General features: G+C 31.7%; 1 protein-coding gene across 10 annotated transcripts in view; it reads left to right on the top strand.

Moving 5' to 3' along the window:
• The window catches only part of LOC145941974 (prolactin-releasing peptide receptor), a 58,968-nt gene that overhangs the window by 14,792 nt on the left and 21,539 nt on the right, over nt 1-22,637 (top strand). The window contains exon 3 of one of the 10 annotated variants that reach the window (XM_083048413.1): nt 3,822-4,571. The exons of the other annotated variants lie outside the window; for them this stretch is intronic. The gene's annotated coding sequence lies outside the window, so the exon portion shown is untranslated. Of the gene's footprint in view, nt 1-3,821; nt 4,572-22,637 lie in introns of those variants that run through there. 10 annotated transcript variants of the gene reach the window in all.

Raw genomic sequence — 22,637 nt, 5'->3', positions numbered from 1 at the left:
TAGCCTGCATGTTGGAATGCACAAAAAACAATTCGTACTCTTTTTATGCAAAACAATTTGTCGCAATTTAATGAATAAAGAAACGTGTAGCTCGTTGCAGCGAATCGCAGATAAAAAAGACGATAAAGAAAATTGTTATCTCTGCTCACAAATATCTCCACTGTCCACTTATATCTCTCCTTTAAAATAATATTTATAATTATATCAATGAATTTTCTTGCTCCTGATTTTTCACTATTTTAATTCTAACAAGAATCTGAAGTGTAAAAAATATGTTTAAAAACTTGTACGATTACAATTTTTACGAATACGTGGAAATTTTTCATCTTTATAATTTTCGAAAAAATTTTAAATGATCGAGGTTACGGATTTAGCGCGCAGACTTATTCGCCCTAAAACATGTTCAATGATATACGTAAATTGCTTTCTCGCATTTATTAAAAATGATGAATCGTATAGTTTCGTAAATTTTTAGTGATTGATGCTTCTTGGTATCGTTTCCATTAGTAATCATTATATCATAGCAAGAGATAATTTCGTTGTCTTTGAAGAAAAGATACTATGACTCAAAAATCTAAATTCCACTTTAAAAAATCCTAATGTTATTTATATTATTTGTTAAATCAAAGATAATTTCTTACTCGTAAAATACAATTTTCTGTACTTTTTACATTCGCTATTTTATTATTAATTACAACTTTTTTGATGAAAGATATTAATAAACTGATAAAAACAATTTGTAAAAGCAAAGAATTATTAAAAAAGTTTGCTCTTGAAAATTAATTCCAACTGTTTCTTATCTTCTTGAAAATCTTTCGATTTCTCTTTAAGTTGGTCACAAACATCCCGCAAATACGTCACGTTTCTTTGCGATTGACTTGGACGAGAAATCATGTTCATTGTGCATTACTAAACTTCTTAAAAAACGAATACTATAGTATCGAACTTTTTATCTTTTTGTGGACTGAAAGCAACCAGCGCCGTTGCAATCTGATGCAACAAAAACGTGGCGACTTTATCACGTTTTACAGCAATGTAGCTACGGTGCAGGCAATAAACGTTTAGCGAGACAAGAGGCAATGGTACACAAGCCAATATCCTCCTAGATGCAGTTTCCCAATGAAACGTTGTGACCTAGTTTTTCCTACAGAGTGCAAAAGTCAATATGCTAAGTTTGATGAAAGAATAGCGTTGAACAAATGGCGTTTTTAGGTGCTAAATCTCGATGAAATTTTCGTGCTATATGCGAGATATATAAATTTCGCCAATTTTCCTTAATTGGAAAAAATATCTTACAATACTTTTACCTCTTTTAACTGATACTAATTATAAGATAAATTTATTCGTAAAAAAGATTCTTTTCTTTTCACATTTTTTCGTATTTTCCAATCTCTAATTATTAAATATTCTGTCTCCGTACTGTTTATCATGATTATAGCGGACAAAGTTAGCCTCCTAAAAGTCATATTTTGGTCGCGTAAAACTATCTGTCTCAGTATATTACGCCTCACTTAGGGATCTAATGCCATATTGACACAGTCCTAGCAGGCAGGGTTGGAAAATGCTTCTTTGTCGCCGTTCCACACCGTGTCGCGCTGGAATTACGCCATTATGTTGGGATAACTTTACGGTAGACAAACTATTTCGTCGCAAGAGGATCACGCGCACTCTTGTCTCTCATCTCACATTGTTTCGACGCCCACGAGGTGTGGGCGATCACTTTCGACGGATTACTTTCGGACAATTTATGCGCGCGATGACGGAATCATTTCCGGAAGCCATCTCGTTCGCGCGTCATGATTTCTCTCAGATCGAATTAGTTTTCAATTTCAGCGATGAGATGAGAATCCCGCGCAAATTTGGAGTCGGAAATTGAGCACAATGCTATAAATCGTGTTTGTCGTTGTACACATATCGCGAGAATAGTCGCCATTAATTGATCAACAGTACTTGAAGAACGAAAGATCTGTTAACTCGCAATTCTCATAATGCGAAAACCGTGTTTGCGGAAATCATTTTCATTTATATGTATTGCTTATTGAACTATCCTGTTGTGAGTAACAACAATTCGCAACGAAAATTGTGATAATCTATTTAATACAGAGATGAGCGCATTATCATAAACGAATAAAATTTATCATTTTACGAATAATGAACTAATTTGAAAAATTTTACGGAGAGTATTCTGGGATCTTTAAACAAATGCAATAATAATATATATGATATGAATCACGATAATTCTTTCCCTTCTACCTTCTATAGAAAGAGCAGACAAAACCTTTTGAAAAAAAAAACGTATATACATATCTCTGCTGCGATTTCGCCATCACGTTGCTTTCATCGCTGTCTACGGAAACATTGGCACGTCTTTGACTAAGGATTAAGCTTACCCACGTGTCGCATTCTCGGGGAAACGATGTGGCCTTGAATCACACCTACGTGATCGGACACGCGAAGTAGTTCGTGTCAGCCATTAGGCAGACTCCAGAAGTCGGAGTACATTAGATTAAAATCCCGAATGCGCTTTCTACAGGAGTGTCGCTATTAATTTCTTCAGCAACACGCGAGGATATGAAGGCATTCACCGAGCATCTTTCGAGTCGACGAAACTGGGTCGCAACTTAGAAAGAAAGAGAGAGAAAAAGAGGGCGAGGGAAGGAAAGAGAGAGAGAAAAAGAGGATGTAAAGGGGGAAGAGGAGGGAAAGAGAGGGAGAGAGAGAGAGAGAGGAGGGAGAGTGAGAGGGAGAGTGAGAGAGAGAATTACTTTGGACCAAAGGATTTGTCAACGACACCTTTAAGTTGAATTGAGTTTCGCGAGAGTTTCACGGCCGACTATGCCCGACCACCACAGTCAAATCCCTTGAGGATAGCTTGGCTAAGGATAAAGTTGTCTGCTTCGAGAAAAATAAAATAACGAACTGACTTTCGAGAGATGTCTGACTACTCTCCGACATAATTCACTTATATACGATGTCGGATTACATTAACTGGTATACTACTAAACATGACAGATAGTACTGATTTTGAATATAAAAAGATTTTATTTAAAAAAATATTTAAAACTAATTATATAATTAATTAATATTAAATAAAAAAATAATTAATATTAGTTAATATTAGATTAAAAAATGTCTTTATTAATAATTTTATTATCTATTAATTTTATTATCTTTTCTACTTTATATGAGTCATAAATATCTTTCGAATTTATATTATACGTGATAAAGTGTTGGACGATTACTTTAGTATTTAAATGCAGGTCTTAAAGCACGGAGGATTCAAACTTTTATATATTTTACATAAAAGTGGTTTGGTTTAATCTAGTTTAGTTTTTTGTTCATTACATAAAAAAATTAGAGTTCCTAGAATAAGAATTTTTTAAAACAAGTTCGAGAAAAAGAGTTGCTCGTATAAAATTAGCATAATAGAGAGAACAAACGTTTTTTTTCTGTAGGCAATCATTTCTATTCTCTGACAAAGTAACTTTATGTAATATTAAAAAAACTTTTCTTCTATTAACTATAACGAAAGAGTTAACAATTATATCAACATGCATGTGTCATTTTATGTTTCTTTAATGCTTTATTTTTCATTTCTTTTATTTTTTATTGTAATATTATTATATATTATTGCACGAGAGAGATTCTATCCTCTATTATATAAATGCTATAAGAACCGATATCTATGTTACTATATTTAGTATCTCAAAACATTTTATTAAAACATCTAAAACTTTTGCGTATTTTGGATGCAATAAAATATTTATTTTTTATCAATAATTTATAGGATTAAAAAAAATAAGATTAAATGTTCACTGCAGCGATCCCCGGCTCTCGTGAAACGAAATTACGGCAAATACGGACTCCCAACGTTTGCATCACATCGTGCGAATGCTGTCATCTACACGTCAGTCTTTCGGAAAGGATTAATGGCGCTCGTGGTTGATTCGAATGCTCTCGAACTAAACTCTACGAGCTGCAATGAAAGCGTAAGGGTTGCGTTTGGAGGGATATCGATTCGCCCCTTATCTCAGGAAAGGCCAACCTTGCTACGGTATTATCTAGGAGTAACACACGTGCACGAGTGATAATATTAAACGAGATTGTGTGGCAAGAATTATAACGTGATCATCTTTTAAGATATAAATAGAGAGACTGAAGTATTCGATTATTCCCTAAATGCTAAATTGTCGTAATAGTTAAAGTTATTAAAACTTTTGTTAAAATTACTATCACGCGAGAATCAGATTATCGATAATTCGTAGATATACGAGAATCGATCGATATTAAACCGTTTCTAGTTAATTATTGAATAGCTTTCCTGAGGGATATCATTATATATTTTTACAGAAAAGTGTACTGAGATTTGTAAACAGATAACGACGGCGTAAATCTTTAGTTACCGATAAAGTGGTGTCAAATCGCTGACATTGGACACGTTTCCACAAAATGTCAGAAAAGGGAAGACGAATTATGGCGCGATATGGATCCTCTTTCAATTAGAATTAACGATATCGACTTTCGCTAGTTTTCATATCTATACGTAATGTCCGATATTTAATTATAATGTTCGATATACATCATGTAATAATATTTTGAATTTCATCTTATTATTTTGAATTTTTCGTATTTACATCAAATATTAATTTTAAATTGTATTTATATCAAAGATGTGTGTATACGAATATTCATACATATAATACTCAGTTTTTATAATTTATGTTCCTCCCTTCTTCGCTCAAACAACTCGCTAATCAACTTCAGAGTTTCCAACAATTTATAAATTTTCTGTTTTAATAGAGAAATTTTCTACATTTTAACATTACTAAATATTTAACTTGCGATATTGCAATTTGTATTTGAGCTTTTTAGTACTGAAACTCTATGATATATGAATATCAAACTCGCGCGTTAGAATGTTTCATGTTTAAAACTGCTATTCCGCATACAAGCATTTGATGTAATTTCGTTTCATAATTCCCTTAGAATCGAGGAGAAGTAACAAACTATTATAATTACACAGATAAAAATTAAATTGTTAGAAACAGTCGATCAATTATATTATAACAATGATACAATGCATATATACTTTTCAGAGAATGTAGAATAAAAGTAGAATAAAAAATTGCAAAATTGCCGTGGTATCGAAGAAAGAATATATCTATATACATATTTATATAATTATATCAATGTCATAAAATCGTGCGTCGCAAGATCTTCGATTTTTTGCAAGACGCAATATAGAGTTAGCTATTGAATCTTTTCCCGCAAAGATTATGTTGCATATCAAAAATATAAATCATGGAAAGATTAATGACCGTGCATTTGGAAATATCATCCAAAGGAAAGAAGAAGCCACGCCCAATGTGTTGTAGAGTATAAATATCTCCGTTTTATCTGAATGTGAAATATTCTTGAGCATTTATATCTGTAAACTGAGCCTATACTTCCTACAATGTGCGAATAACTATATATTTACCTCAAAATACTCATATATCTATGTGGAATTATTGAATACACAAAAAAACTATTATTTTTATCGCAACTTTCCCCCCAAGTTTCAAAATCATATACCATCTTCGTAATTAAATCTCACACAAAATTATATTATAGTCTTTGAAAAGTTTCAAGAATCAAGAGAATATAAATTTGCCATTTATTTCTCTCTAAATAAGTTTCTCTTCAGATTGCTACTTCTTCTTCAAGAGCCTGTGACTTGAAAACTATATTTGCCTCTCCTTCACCGAAAGTTTGAAAGATTCCAAATTTTGTCATAGAATTCTTCATTAAAATAAGATCAAGAATCATCTTTCACGGTAACTTTTATCACGCCAGCTATTGTCGTCGTTATCATTGTCTCTCGTTATGACGAGTTCCGTCGTTATCGAATAAAGTCGTGAGAGTAAGGCGCGTCTCGGGGATCAACATCCTATCCCGACTGATCCCTCGGAAAGTATCCTACGATGTAGTATATACGATTCCTGCAGGAAAATCCTGCCACGTGTTCCCTCGCGTCAGATAAATCTCGTCCACGTGAATCTACTTTCGTCGCCGTGAATTTTGCGAAAACTCGAACCTCATTCGTTCGAGAATCTCAACGTCGGCGGATCGATTTTAGCTTTTCCATCACGATGGATGGCAACGCAATTGTCTTTGCGGCACTTTTCAATTACGCAGTATAACATGGTTTTTGTGGATTTAATATTATTATAACATGGGGATTTGTGGATTTTTAGAGAAATCCTTTGTCCCTGAATTCCTCGTTATATTTCGAAAATGTTACGCACTTTTTTAAAAACTAAAATTTAAAATGAATAAAGACTACCTTCACAAGAAATATAAAATATTGCGTTTTGCTCTTTCTTTCCATACGTATAAAAAATTCTCCAGAACTCGCCCTCTTGATATATATAATATATTTAAAATTATTCTATACATAAATATATAAAACTTTTTTTCATATATATAATTTCTCATATATACAATATGTGTGTGTATGTATATATAAATGTCTAGTTATATTTTTGCACTCATTCAAGTTTATTTTTAAAAAATTTCGTTTATTGCGTTTTTATTTTATTATATAGTATTATTTATAACGCATATATATAGTTATTAAGTAAAATAAATGGTTTTAATCCGATTTATATTTCAAACGCGATATTACTTCAATTTTTCCTGAAAGTTATAAAATAATTATAAAGTAATCAACAATAAATTATTTATTTCACAATTTGCGAGATAGCAAATTCTCTTTATATGTCTTTGATATTAAATCATTGCAGTGAAATTTACTTCTCGCACTCACTATATATGTTCAACTTGTTCAGAGTGAATTGTGTGAATTTAAAAATTTCACACATCCGTAGTATTTAATATTTACAATAGAATAAAATTTTTTTTCGCAAACTATCGCGTGTAATCGAACATCGTACATTCGCTAATATTACACTCAGATAATCCGCTTGAACGAAAGGGTAACCCGCATTATTCGGTAATTTCGAGATTTGAGAGGATAATTATGAACGATAATAATAATGTTAACCTCATGCTATCTCGCGTAATTCACTGATGTCACCTCGACAGCTAAATATAATCACTTCACTGAGCAACGAGATTTTTTCTCGCTCAGCAGGAGAAATGGCAAATCGATGCAGTGATACAAACGTTACAAATGGTGAGCTACAGACACACTCGGAATTTCTGTTTGTTTATTTGTTTACAGAACGGCAAACACACGAGAAACTAGTTATGCATACAAATGTCGCGTATCGCTACATGCAGCGAGTAATGTCTCGCAAAATAAAACAAAAATATCTTTTCGTGACACGCGCGCTTTCGTCCTTCCGCTGTTTATTCACCATTTAATCATGCACATTAAAATATGTGAACGATATGCGTTTGTTATCATCATGTCTGTTTTGTTGAATGTGAAATTTAAGTTGTCTTTTCAAGATAATACTCCTAAATTTCAATTTTCTTTTTCTCAAAAAAGATATGTAAAGTCGATACTCGCATATATCGAAGTTTATTGTTGTCGCTTTTCCGCGATGCTCATTAACTGTCAAGATTCACGTTGTGCGTTATATTTGTAGCATCGAGAGGCTGTCATTGCAAGGGTTACTAGTTTGACAGTTTGTTCAAAATAAAATAAAATAAAATAATAATATTAGTTTTAAATAATATATTATAATACTTTAAACTCGATTATTATTTTTGACAGTTATCAGCTGATTTCTGTCAAAAATATTAATCGCGGATAAAGTATTATAACATATTATTTTATTTTATTTTATTTTGAACAAACTGTTAAACTATTAATCCTCGCGATGACAGCCTCTCGATGCTACGAATATAACACACATGCGAATCGAAACAGTCAATCAGCATCGCGGAAAAGATGCAACAATACTTGCAAGAATCGACTTAACATGCCTCTTTTAAAAAGGGATGTTATAATATTTTTAATTTGATTAATATTTTTGACAATTACCAGCTGCTTTTTGTCAAAAAATATTAATCGCAGATAAGATATTATAACATATTATTTAAAACATATGTTACTATTTTAATATTTTCAACATATTATATATATACCCTCTTTACCGCTATAGAAATATTATAAAATAAATAATTTCTCACTCACCGATACGTGCAACAGCGGAGTTGTAGTACACAGCACATTGTCCTGAAAACAAAATATTCAAGTTATGTATATACATATGTGTGTGTCGTACAATGTAGTTTAAAATTTAATGTTTTTATTTTGCATACCTCACAGTTGCCCCGATGTCGCCCGATGCCTCCCTGGGCCTCCTCCTCCTCTCTTGGTCCATGGTAGCACTCACGACACTCGCGAAAATACGAATAATTACGATTGCCCGACACTTTACACGGCACTCCCGACGCGCGAAACTTTACACGACACTCCCGATACGCGAAACTTTACACGGCACTCCCGACACGACGCGTGAATCGCACTGTACCGCAATGCTACCTGTAACAAATAAAATACATACATATTAGAATAATCTTATTATTTCGCATTATAACATACACAATATAAATGTATGTAAACTAGAATTAAATATATCCACGGATTGCAACACATTCGCGCGCGCGAAAACAGATTAATTGTAAGTTGGGTTATGTTGGCGAGAGATTTTGCATCGAATTTTTCGCGAAATATGCGTTTCGGACAATTACGACTACATATTAACGTTGACATTATGATATGCTGCGATTGATAAATATTACAATACAAAGGTTAGAAATCGTTTCTAACGATTATGCTTACTAATTAATCACAGCGGGACGCAGCTCCAACTGCCTGATACTCGCGGCGTTTCGGTAATGGCCGCGGCTACAAACAGCGGCAACTTCACTCTAATAGCGCGCGCGATACTATATACATGACTTAATAATTAATTAAAACTCGAAGGAGATTAGTTTGAAAAGATATAGCTTTAGAAAGAAAAAATATTAATCGAGAATAAGGTATTCTAACATATTATTTGAAATGTTACTATTTTAAATAATATGTTATAATACCTTATTCTCGTAAATAAAATTTTAATTTTTTTGTCCATTATGATTTCTTATCCTTTTATAAATAAAATTATTTAACAACAATATTTAATATCATTAAGTAAATCATAACAATTGTTTATTTCTTTGTGTGAATGATAATTTTTAGGATTTGAATTTACACATTTAATTACCTCATTGTATATCAAGTTTCTCGATAATTCTCTTTTTATGAAAAATGAAAAATAAAAGTTTTCAAATGACAAAAGGTAATAATGCAACGATGGCAATGCTGTAATTTTTCCGATAAACAAGCGAATTTTAACGTATGTAATTGACAAAATGTGATTAAATTTTATTTTTTATTTTTCGAAATTGCATATCCATGATACCTACGCTAAATTTGCATACAATAACAAGAGTTTCGAAATCGGTCGCTAATAAGTATTAATTGTCTGAATTTTTTGTTTGTTAATCGAATTAATTAACGTTATAAAATTAATCGGCGATTAATCTACGTTTGGGATATTACGAATAAATGTAATATCTGACAATTTGTTAAACTTTGGGACGTTTATAAAAACTACTTCTGTGATGTTTATCGAACAAACAACTTTCTCTCTTTTTCTGATTTTTTTTCTTCTCATGTACCATCTTGCTTGTTCTCTCATTTTTCTCTATTTTTCCTTCTTTTTTCTAAAAATCTAATATAATTTTATGCATCTTGTTTTTCTTATAAATGATAATATTATTCTTTTTCTATATCAAATTTTTTGATAATAATATGTTATACTTTTTTTCAAAATATATTTAATATTTAATATATTACTCTAGTTTGCTTTTTTAAAACAACATTATTCATATCTGTACATGTGTGTTTTTCTTAGAAAACTTTAAAACCTCAAGTAAAATAAAATATATTTTGTCCTATATATTTTTATTCTATTTCATATTTTATCTCTGTCTTTTTCTTTATCACTGCAGAAAAATAATAATTTGATTGTTCAATGAAAATAGTGATACAATGTTTGTAATTGATTGAATAAATTACTTCGTAATTGTGATGAATATTTATTGTAATTAATAAAATAGAATATTCATTTATTTATCTGATTTGTTCTTTCTCATTATTACAAATGCAATTAAGATCAAAGCTAATCTAAAGAAAATTAACGCGAGTGTTCAATTTATTGTAACCGATAAAACAATTTCACGAAACCATCCAGCGTTACGTTATCATGAACCCATTAAATGTCCCCATGAGAATAGCAAGTAATGTGTCAATGTGGTGGCTAGTAACTTAATAATTTCGCAAAGATATTAACTTTTCTTGTATAATTGTTTAATTAAATAGCGCGGAAAAGATATATCACAATAAGACATTTATATATATTTTACAATATTAAATTAATTTAATAGGAAACAGTGACGTATAAAAATCTAAAATACAGCACACGTTATATATTATGTATAATGTGTTTGTGTGTGTGTCTGCTGTGTATATTGTGAATAATCTTCTCATTATATGAAATAATTGTGAGGTTAATGCGATACCGCAATTAATTTCAATTATGAAATTATAAACTTGTTCTATGATTTCATAATAACTATAAAATAGATAATGAGTTTCTTTTTTACTAACCAAAAATAATGCAATAACCGCATTTAATTCATTGTCATAGTTATCCCTGATTGGAGTCAGTACGAAATTTAAAACGAGTAATTTCATCAATTTTTCGCGAAATTGATAAACTTAGTTTGATCAATAATTCATTCTAATTAATTTTATATGACAGAGAGAAATTCGTAATATACCGAAATAAAATCTCTTTGCTATAAATACTCAATAATATTCAATTAACATCACTCATTATTACGTAACATATTACGTAACAGCAAGAAAACATGAAAGAGAATGTTTAACTAGACTGGATAATATTTTGTCCTTCCCTCTCTCAAGTTTTATCGGTCGTGACATCCCTGGAAAATATTTCCATTCAACGCGATCGCAATGACGTGGAAAAATTGGAGCTTGCGCAAACGAACGAACATTACATTCGCAGACAATTTTCCACTTTATCGCCGTGTGAGGAAATATGAAATAAATGCGTGAATGAATAAAGCTGCGACGAGTAATCAGGAAAAATATTTCCTGTCGCTTTTCTCAAGTGAGACGTTTTCCCTCCCCTCCTATAAAAAATAAATGCAGTGAATATAAAATATGATTTTATCAATCTTCTTAAGAATACTGAAACATCGCGGCATTCCTATCTTAATTACTTTTCACGATAAAATGTATTTTAATATGACATTATATATTGCAATATTCCAGTTAATCATTTGTATCAATCACAATCACTAGCGGATCCTGACGTCGATAATGAGGGGGGGGGGGGTTGCAAAATTATTTTATTTAATATTTTTGGTTTCATGATTAGCTTTTATTCCAGGATCAACGACGTCGATAGCTCTTTAATGTTTGTTTTTCTTTATTTATATTTTTTAAACAAATTCAGCAAAACTTTCTTTTAATTTGCAAGAGGGGGGGGGGGTTTAACCCCCCAGGATCCGCCAGTGTATATATATATATATATATATATATATATATTATATAGATATAAAGAATTTCTCGCCTAATTATTTTCATGCAACGAAATTATCTCATCATTTCGTCCTATGTCTGACTTAATCTATACTTAACTCCTTGAATGCGTAATGAGTATAATTTACAGTGTATCTTATACATACATATTGTATATATTATATAGATATAAAAAATTTCGCCTAATTATTTTCGTGCATGAAATTATCTCATCATTTCATCCTATGTCTGACTTAATCTAAACTTAACTCCTTGAATGCATAATGAGTATAATTTCCAGTGTATCTTATACTTATATATATATATATATATATATATGTGTGTGTGTGTGTGTGTGTGTGTGTGTATTATATAGATATAAAGTATTTCGCCTAATTATTTTCATGCAACGAAATTATCTCATCATGTCGTCGTATGTCTGACTTAATCTATACTTAATTCCTTGAATGCGTAATGAGTATAATTTACAGTGTATCTGATACTTTTATATATATATATATATATAATATATATATAAAATATATATATATATATATATAAAAGTATAAGATACACTGGAAATTATACTCATTACGCATTCAAGGAGTTAAGTTTAGATTAAGTCAGACATAGGATGAAATGATGAGATAAATTCATGCACGAAATTAATTAGGCGAAATTTTTTATATCTATATAATATATACAATATGTATGTATAAGATACACTGTAAATTATACTCATTACGCATTCAAGGAATTAAGTATAGATTAAGTCAGACATAGGATGAAATAATGAGATAATTTCATGCACGAAAATAATTAGGCGAAATTCTTTATATATATATATATATACAATATGTATGTATAAGATACACTGTAAATTATACTCATTACGCATTCAAGGAGTTAAGTTTAGATTAAGTCAGACATACGACGAAATAATGAGATAATTTCGTTGCATAAAAATAATTAGGCAAAATTCTTTATATCTATATAATATATATTATATAGATATAATATATATTATATAGATATTATATAGATATAAAGAATTTCACCTAATTATTTTCGTGCAATGAAATTATCTCATCATTTCGTCCTATGTCTGACTTAATCTATACTTAACTCCTTGAATGCGTAATGAGTATAATTTACAGTGTATCTTGTACTTATATATATACACTAGCGGATCCTGACGTCGATAGCTCTTTAATGTTTGTTTTTCTTTATTTATATTTTTTAAACAAATTCAGCAAAACTGTTTCTTTTAATTTGCAGGGGGGGGGGTTTAACCCCTCCTCCCCTCCCCAGGATCCGCCAGTGATCACAATTAATTTTTTGAAGAGAGAAACTTATTGTTAGATTTACCTTATTTCAAATAAAAGATAATAATAAACGTAAATTATATATACATATATCATTTTCCGCGCGTGTAATCAATGATGATCATTTCCTTTATCTTTATTAGATGTCGTTTTGAAACAACAAGCTTGTCATCAATAATAAAATTATCTTTCATATAGAAGAATTTAACATACAACATTTTAAAGCTCAAGTAACCTGATTAATTACGCGAAAAGAATCATATCTGCTTGATGCAATGGAAATATCTATAATATAAGTACACAATTAATTATAAGTATAAATATCACTTGTAGTTTAATCTTATAAATAATATTAATAGTTAAATTTAAATGCCTGATGCTTTATATGTTAAATGCTAATATAATTTTTATATAAAATAAAGCTTTCAATTTATTATTATTTTGAAAATATTTATATGATCAAATTTAGCGGCAAAATCATCGTCCTATAAAGAACATGCAAATTAATGCTAATGCAGTTTTCTTAAATATAGAACAATATTAGCGTTTCTCCGATATGCTCTGATATTCGCAATGATTAGTACACATCGCTGATATTAGTATAACAATGTGGACATTAGCTGTATGCAAACTGATTACTATTTTCCCCTCTTGCGACTTGCATAAGAACAGTTTGCAGCTGATTCATATCCTACAGAGAAAATAACAATAAGACTGATTTGCATTTAGAGTGTCGGTGTCTGGAGAAATTTGTTCAGCTGTTAGACACAGCATGCGCGTGCCAATTTTTTTATCACGAAAATGTATTATACTTATTCTGGCAGATGCAGCTCACGCGTCGTGCATCACATATGGATGTCAAAAATAGAATGAAATATATTGGGAATATTATCGAAAGTTTTCAGTAACGTATGTTCAAAATTATTATAAACACATCCTTAGTCATTAATATTAAATTCTCATTATCATGCATTATATTAAATTCTCATAATTAAATTTTATTGTGTTCGTTATTTAAAATAGCGATATTTATAAATATCTTGTACTGATAAATATCTTGTTCCATATAACATGTATAATTATAATCTAATATCTAATTGATAAAATAATTTTACATTTTCATAAAATATCCATATTTTCCCGCAATATATCTCAATATAGCATAATATTATTTTAAATATAATAAAATATAATAAATATATTTAAAAAATTCTATATATATCAGTTTAACACTTCTATAAATGATTTTGTTGCCATTATTCGATGGCAACAAAATAATATTTAGAGTTTGAATTCATTGTTTGCATATAAATTGAATAATATGTATAAATCGAAATTGTTTTCGTCTCTAGCCGCTATATTTCGCCGATGGTCAAAGTAGAATACGTCGATCGAATAGCATCGGTCAACACGTGCATCGAAAGTGCGACCGCATGTCGGATTTCGTCCGAACTATTGGAGAACGTTAAAATCGTTCAGGGTAGTTACATATAATGAAACAACGATGCGCGAATGGCATCCAGAACAAGCGGTGTGAGAATTATTGGTTGGCAGTTTTATGAAATCGACGACGACGTTGGATTTACGCGCTAACTAATGAAACTCTAGTTATATATTCAAGGAGAAACGCCCTTTTGAAACACCGAAACAAAAGACAGATTTTAAAATCGATGAACGCACAAAACTTGTTAATTTATTTCGCGCTATTTATCAATTTATTAAAGCTATTCAATCGAGTTTATGTTCCATCCACTTTTGGTATCACAAGTTATATTAATTTGAACAGAACAGAAAAACAAGAAAAAAAAAGGTAACGAGAGAAAACTAATGTACGTGTATAAATTAATCTCTAAAAATAATATTCTGCCACATTCATTATTATAAAAATTATAAATCTCTGATTTTTTAAATAAAATGTATATAAAATCTCTTAATTATTTTAAAATCTAATGGATTTTTAATATTATAAAATATATTTTATATATATATATATAAATATAAAATTTTTTAAATATAAAATATAAAAGATATATATTATCACATCTTTTTTTTTAAATTGTAAGAGTATTTTTTTACTTTAACTTCATATATAAACGCAACTTTTGCGCTGCGCGCTTTACAGAGACATTTTTTAATTACATACGAGCATATTTCATTGTCATCTCGGTACGACAGTAACGTGGAACAAGGTGTCCCGTCAATCGCGATAGTCGCCATATCGATCAGGCAGACGACTGCATTGAGATGTCAATCTCGCGAGTTTTCTCGCGTGAAACGCATCGGAGTGCACAACGTTCGTCGCACGCAAACAATCAGTGCACGTATCTGTAGCTGCAATTAGCTGTGGTTTTGTGAATAAAATTCGACCGTAAAAAATCACCTCTAAAATTCCATTCCGTTTCGACGATCCGGCCAATTCCAGTAGCTCGGCGATATAATATCTATAAATCTGTATCTTCAAACTTTCCTCGCCGCGCCGGTCGTTTTATCACGAACTAACGAGTCTTCGAGTTTTCGACGAATATATACCGATTCCATGTAAATTCGATCGACGCGACGGCGTGACAGGCTCGAAAAAAAATACAGCAGTGCGACAAACAGAAACAGAAATCGTGCGCCTTTCGAATCTCGCTAGTGAATGTATTGTAAAAAAAAAGAAAAAATATGGCTATACGAGCATTCGGCTTAAAATGAATTCGGCTGTCGCATTCAAAAGTGAGAAGAGAAAGAGCACGCTTTTGATTCGCGAGTGAGGTTTTATCGGAAACGAGCACCTTTTTCGATTTACTCGTATTACTCGTTGAACTCTTTCCCGACCGATCTTTACGTCGGACAGGTAGACGCGAAAATCTCATTTTGTTACATTGTAGTGTATCGAAAAATCGTCAACATCTTTTGATCCTATATTGATCGATCTTTGACGCAATAATCTGACTGAATCTCACAAGTAATACATTGCTCCATTAGCGAAATAACGATTTATAATAAAATATTTATAAAAATAAAAATCTCGTGTATATATATGGCACAGTATTATTTTTTGTATGACACAAAAATATTAATTGAAAATTTGATGTTTTAAAAGGAATACATTTTCGTAGAGATTTATTTAAACAAAAATATATACAATGTATTATTTTTACGAAAAAATCTAAGCAATAAAGTTAAAAAAAAATTAATCTTTTCTTATTTAATTTTTGCGAGTTTATTCACCAATTTTTAGATTTCTAAAAAAATATTATTATACATATATTGTTATTTCAAGCTTTGTATTTCAAATCAAATAGATACGTATTATAATAAAATAAACGTAATATTGTGTAAAGACTGAAACCCACGTAATGTTGATATATAGAAAAGAATTTTATTAAATAACATTACGGAATAATGAAGATACGATATTTACATTAGCATTATTCTATTTCTGATTTCTCATTACAATAACTCGTTCATGCATGAGGCACCATTCATCGAGAATCGCTCATTAGTTACATATGTACAACTACAATGTTGTTCACGCACTGTAACTGTAATATATTTAAACTGACCACAACAAAATGCAATGTCAGAACTCTGTGACATGTTAATGTCGTATTGCACCGGGATAAGGTTGAGTAGGGGTGATCTGTAAACTAATTTGCATGGTCGCGTGCACATTTGCGCAAATCGCGTACACACACATACATACACATTCCTCTCTCTCTCTCTCTCTCTCTCTCTCTCTCTCTCTCTCTCTCTTTGTAAGCAACACGCGCGCGATGAGATTGCGACCGATTGTGGCCGATAATGTAATGCCGAATTAGGAACAAATGCCAATATACGCCTGTGCAGACAATAGCCGCAAATTAAAGACGATCTCCGAGCGGAAAATAGCTCGTAATTAGTTCTCGGTACAACCCACGATTCGCGTCACGTTGCATTCGTTTACTAAAACTTTGCTCTTCCTTCTTCCTTCTTCATTGATCAAAGCATTTGCTAGAGATATAATGTTTCCGGCGTATTATATATATATATATATATATATATATATATATATATTGAGGGAAACTTGTGAGCTAAAAATAGATAAAGCAGGACACAGCATCCCGGAGCTATTGAAAATATTTTAACAGTTCTAGGAATGAGAACAATTACTTTAAGAGATTAAAAAAAATTCTTTTTCGATAAATTAAAAATCAGCTTTAACCAGAATCAGCTTTAACCCATCATCTGACTAGAACTTTTTCATTTTAAAGGATAAATATAATTTCAAGAGTTAAGTGAATTCTTTTTCCATTGACGTAAAGTTAATTATATAACTTCAGATTGGTCTAAATTACACATTTTAGATTCAACGAAACGTTTTAGATTTAGCGAAACGTTAACGCATGTAATTGGACTTTTCATATGCTCGCTGAAAAGAGCCAATTGCAAATTACATATATAATCTTGTCCATGTTTCATGTTCAGTTAATCCATCACGAATTTTAAACTCTCGCCGTACTTATGGAGAACATATATATTTATACGATGTAATTTACATATATATATATGTGTATTATGCGCTTGAAATTCAAATATTTCCATCGCGATGAAACATTCGTTGCATAAGCAAATTCACAGGTATATTCATACGTATGTCTGCCAAAATGATATGATCGACAGTACCATCTTATCATAGATTACATCTCGCGCTGCTCTCGCATCCCTCCCCGATCCTCAAAAAGTCATCGACTTCGCTTTAGCGTTAATGTCGAGCCACCCCTATACTATATATTATTCACGAGAGTTCGCTTGCACGCGAGACGAATTTGTACGCCGATAGGCGAGAAGGCCGGAAACTGCATCAGAGGAAACTGCGTCGGAGGACGGGAGATTTCCCGGAAACTCCCCCTCGTAAATATCAATCGATTCCTATATATCGTAGAGGGAGGAGAGCGCGTCAACTTTCCCGTCAGACGTTGGGTTCCAGTTCGTTTACGATTTTCCAGTCTCGTTGTCACTTTAAGCTCGTCTAACGTATACATATTCTCGTCTCTGTTCCTCGCTTATCTGAATTTTACGAGCGCCAATAAAATTTTCCTACCTCTCATCCGCGGGTCGCGATCAGATTTTAATGGACGCGGAGTGAATGGTCGCATTGTGCGCCGACCGGAACCGGAAACGAAGGTTTCCGTATCGGGGATGAATTATCATTGAGGTTGAAACGATGATTGCAATACGGAAGAGGAGCCTGATCGATTGAAATTTAATTGGGCGATTATATATATATTAGGAACAGATTATGCGGATTAAGATGTCGATTAACTATATATAATTTTAATTTAATTGATATCGCGTAACATTGTGTGCATAATCCTCTTTCGTTTTCGTTTTATAATTTAATCATGTAACTTTCGTAGTTTTTTTTTTTTTATTTAGTTTTAAGTTCTTGCCCTACTTGTGCGCAAGGATTGCGTGTACACACGTGTCGTACATCTCCTCCCTAGGTTTTATTACAATATAATGCCATGCTTCTTTTCTGAATCCAGCTAATCGAGTAGATCACTATATTTAAGCCGCGAGAAAATTACATCCGAGCAAACAAAGGCGGAGGCGGTAAAGATACGCTCTAATAAAGAAGTTTAATTTCGCGTCAGGCAACATAATCTCCAAGCAAATATGTGTGAGTCCGCAATATCCTTTCGAATCTCCTCATCTACAACGATATATAATCCGTTCTCGCCGAGCATCGTCAGGCTGGATAGTTGACGGCCGATGTAATCATTATAAGTTGCCGCAACTAACGTTGAACATTTTGTTTGATCATTCAAATAGCTCCTATACATCTAGCAGAATCAGAATCGAACTCTCGCGGCGAATGAAAATCATAAATTGTCATCGTCGCTTGTCAAAAGTCGCAATCGTTGCGACAAGAGAATATAAATCGCGTCCCGAACACGAAGCTGTCTCCTGTCATAAATAAAAAGAGAAGAGAAAATATATGTACAATATAATTCTCCTCATTACATTGTAAGTTTGATAAATTGAATTAAGACATTCGCGTGCTTTTTTAAATTAAGCATTATTCAGAAGAGAAAACTCATACAAGAATACTCTAGGTTTTTAATTAACTTTGGAACTGACACGATGATTATAACACTATGATGCGACACAAGAGATGTAGGTTCTCTTTTACTTTATTCAAAATTGTAGTATCAATAAATTCAGAATATTGTGTGATTATATATATACAATGTTGCGATAGCTGTTTCTGAAAATCACTAAACATTTGTTCTTGAAGTCTTACTAGATTAATTTAATCTTCGTTTGATATTTATCAAGTTTTCATTTAATAGCTTCCTGATAATTCAAGTTTGCAATAAAAATAGGTAAAATTAACACAGAAAAAAAAGAAATTAAATATTATATATATATATATATAATATTAATATAAATATAATAATATAAATATAATATTAATTATATATATATAATATATATATATAATATATATATATATATATAATATTATTATATTATTGTATATAATATTCAATTTCTATTTTTTTTTCTGTGTGTGTTAATTTTACTTATTTGGATTCTTGAAATGTGCAAACTCGAATTATTAAGATATTGAACGGAAAATTGACAGCTTATGATTTATGATATATCCATCGAAGATTAATTTAATCTATCAAGACGTCAAGAACAAATGTTGAGAGATTTTCGGAAACAGCTGTGTCGCGCAATCGCACGCTTCATTAAATGTTAGTCCTGCCACGATTATTCCGAATCAAGTGCAACTGACGTTACCTACGGCCCAAATTCCGTAAATAATTTACGGCTCCATCTGGAAGCAATGTGCGGTCTCGGATGAGAGAGACTGACGCTCTCATGTATAATTAAAGGAAAAAAAATTCAACTGACGTCTTGCGCGAGAAACTCGAGAAATAAGTAAATAATTTCCACCGAGAGAAGAGTGCAAGAAGATTATTAGCAAATTATTTACTAATTAATCATTTAACTGTTTCAATCATATACTTTTCTCGCTTGTAATAAAGACACAGAGTTATTCAATATTGTTGACTTTTCAAGTTTATTTCTACATCTCTGACTTAATAACTCGTTCAGACGTAAGAGATGCATACTTAGAAAATAAATATTTAATAAATACATTTATTTGACGAATGAAAATATTACAATCGAAAGAAAGTCGTAAAAGATTAATAAAAAAAGCAATAATAAAGATGAAAATCAATCATTTAACTAATCAATTCAAATAGTGAAACTGATAAATTTAAAAAATTCTTTTAAAAAAAGATACCAGTAACACATTCAGGTAGATATCTAAATTTACGCTTTGGCAACTCATTAACTAATATTACAGGCGCGAGCTTAATAGAAGCCGCGTTGGTCCCTTTCACGAAGATTGCAATTGCGCAGATTAACGTGTCGCGATGTGCTCGCGAATTAAATAAATCCGATGTAACAACGTTGTTCGTAGTCGCGATGGATTCGCGTCAACGCACGCCCCGCGCAATTTGTGTAATTTCCAGCCCCCATGTCAACATCGCCATCATTGTTTTATTGATGGCATACTGGTGCACAGTAAATTACGGGCCGTATAGAAGTACACGCGTCTACACTACGCGTGGAATACCGTCGACCCAGGAAGTTGCTTGATTAACATACAACGCTGGCAACAGTTAGCTTTCGATAGATACGCGCGGCAGGTGTTGCCGTTAATAGTAAAATAGCGAACGGGACGAGAATATGAAATTAATAACGACCAGTCAATGTTTTATATATATATATATATGTATATGTGTGTATATATAATATACTGCGAGTCCAGTGATCCGTAATTCGTTGAGCGACTGTTGGTGCACGTGTGCGATAATGAGATAATATGAGGCTCTATTCGCATCTGCGTCGCATTAGTGGTTTTCTCATTGGTGCATAATGTTTGAATTTATTAAATAAAAAGATTGACATTTATTCGAGAAACTTGATATACACGTTTTGCTTTAATCAAGAATGCATTAAAAATAATCTAGCAAAATTCTCTTTTTCAATTTTTGCTCAAATCAAGTTTTTGGGAATTTAGTTATAATAAGAAAATGAAAGAGATAAAAAGAAAATTAAAAGAAATATGTTCACTTTGTTAAAAATATGATTTTAAAGAAGCTCGATAGAGAGAGAAAATAATCAATCTCCTCAATAGTGTTAAGATACTTTATCCCTGTAAAATATTACATGTCTCACGCGATCTCGCGCGTGATGATCGCGCGATACAGCGAGATACGTGAAATGCACGATCGCAGACACTATTTGCGATTCTCATCAGAGCATCCGGTATTAGATTCCGTTTGCGATTTCTCGTCTAAACGTGGATATAATATAAATCTTGCTCTCGGAGCGGCCAGGCAGAAAGAACAGGGACGCGAACGCACCTGATGCCATAAAGCGCTGAGAATTGAAATTTACCTCCGTATCGGAGGAGAAGGAGATAGCTACCTACGTAAGTCGGAATTCCTGTCGGTTTTATGCGATTACTCAATTTCGGATAAAAACTAACGGCCGACCGAGTCTACGGAAATCGTAAAACGTGCGCAATCCAATGCATCCCTCCGTATTCCGAAGACTTCTCTCTTCAATCTAATCTAAACACCTTATTGCGAGACGTGGGCTTTTTTTTAATTATTCAGAATTGCAGTTCTTCTTTTTGATAAAAATTTTCAGAAAATTCTGACAGATTTGTACGTCTGTTGAAAAAAGATAATTGCCTTGTGGAATATTAATGAAGGTTGCAATATGGTGCAAGAGCGAACACGCGATCGATCATTTCATCGTAAATTCGTCCCCGTTAAACTCTTGAGCTAGTACACACGAGGACCTATATAGTTAAGCTTTCTAATAGCGGTTAGCTATACGTAACATTGTTACTGACGTCCACCGAAAGTTCCATGTAATTCCCTTAATATTCAACGTGCGTGTTACGCTATATTTTCTATCAGAATGTGCAAAATTTATCCCTATTATAATATGCTCAAAGAGAATATCTTTTATTACGATACTGTAAAGAGCATGCTAAATGTCACTTTTATACAATGTTGACAAAAAATAAACGTATATATACGTGAATGTATATTGAAAATGTTTTATACATTTTGCGCGTCGTTCCATATTGTAATTTAAATAATATAAAATGGATGTGTTTTTCCCATAAAAAACATTTTTGTGTCGAGAAACTACAATGTTGAATCGATCTAAAATATTTATATGCGCTTTTCCCGTGCGATTTTTATTTTGCAACTATATTTTACAAGAAAAATATCGTATGCGATTTTATAATAATTTAAATAATTTTATTCGCGTGTCTGCACAAAATTGTTTAATTAGATTAAAATGATAAAATGATTATGAGATATTTTAAGAACACAACAGTTTTTTTCGTTTCAAATGAAAAATTCGCATTTCACAGTTGGCAGAAGGAATAATTAATAATATAATATCGCGTTTAAACAACTCGCGACAGCACGGACGGCTTTTTTTTATTAAGGCGTTTGCGTTAAGTGCTGTGTGCTTACGGCATGATAACAGATAAGCTCCAAAATGTTTCCCTTGTAATATCACGTTTACAAGCTTCGTTATGTTATCCCTACGTATAACATTACGTGCCATATTACGAACGATCGAACAAGATCATAGCTTTATATATATATCGCGGTATAAAAAAATGC

This window comes from Prenolepis imparis, unplaced genomic scaffold, assembly GCF_030444845.1.
Source record: "Prenolepis imparis isolate NDT839.2.m4 unplaced genomic scaffold, iyPreImpa1.0 SCAF_10, whole genome shotgun sequence".
Lineage (NCBI taxonomy): Eukaryota > Metazoa > Arthropoda > Insecta > Hymenoptera > Formicidae > Prenolepis > Prenolepis imparis.
This window is presented reverse-complemented; position numbering and strand designations above follow the sequence as displayed.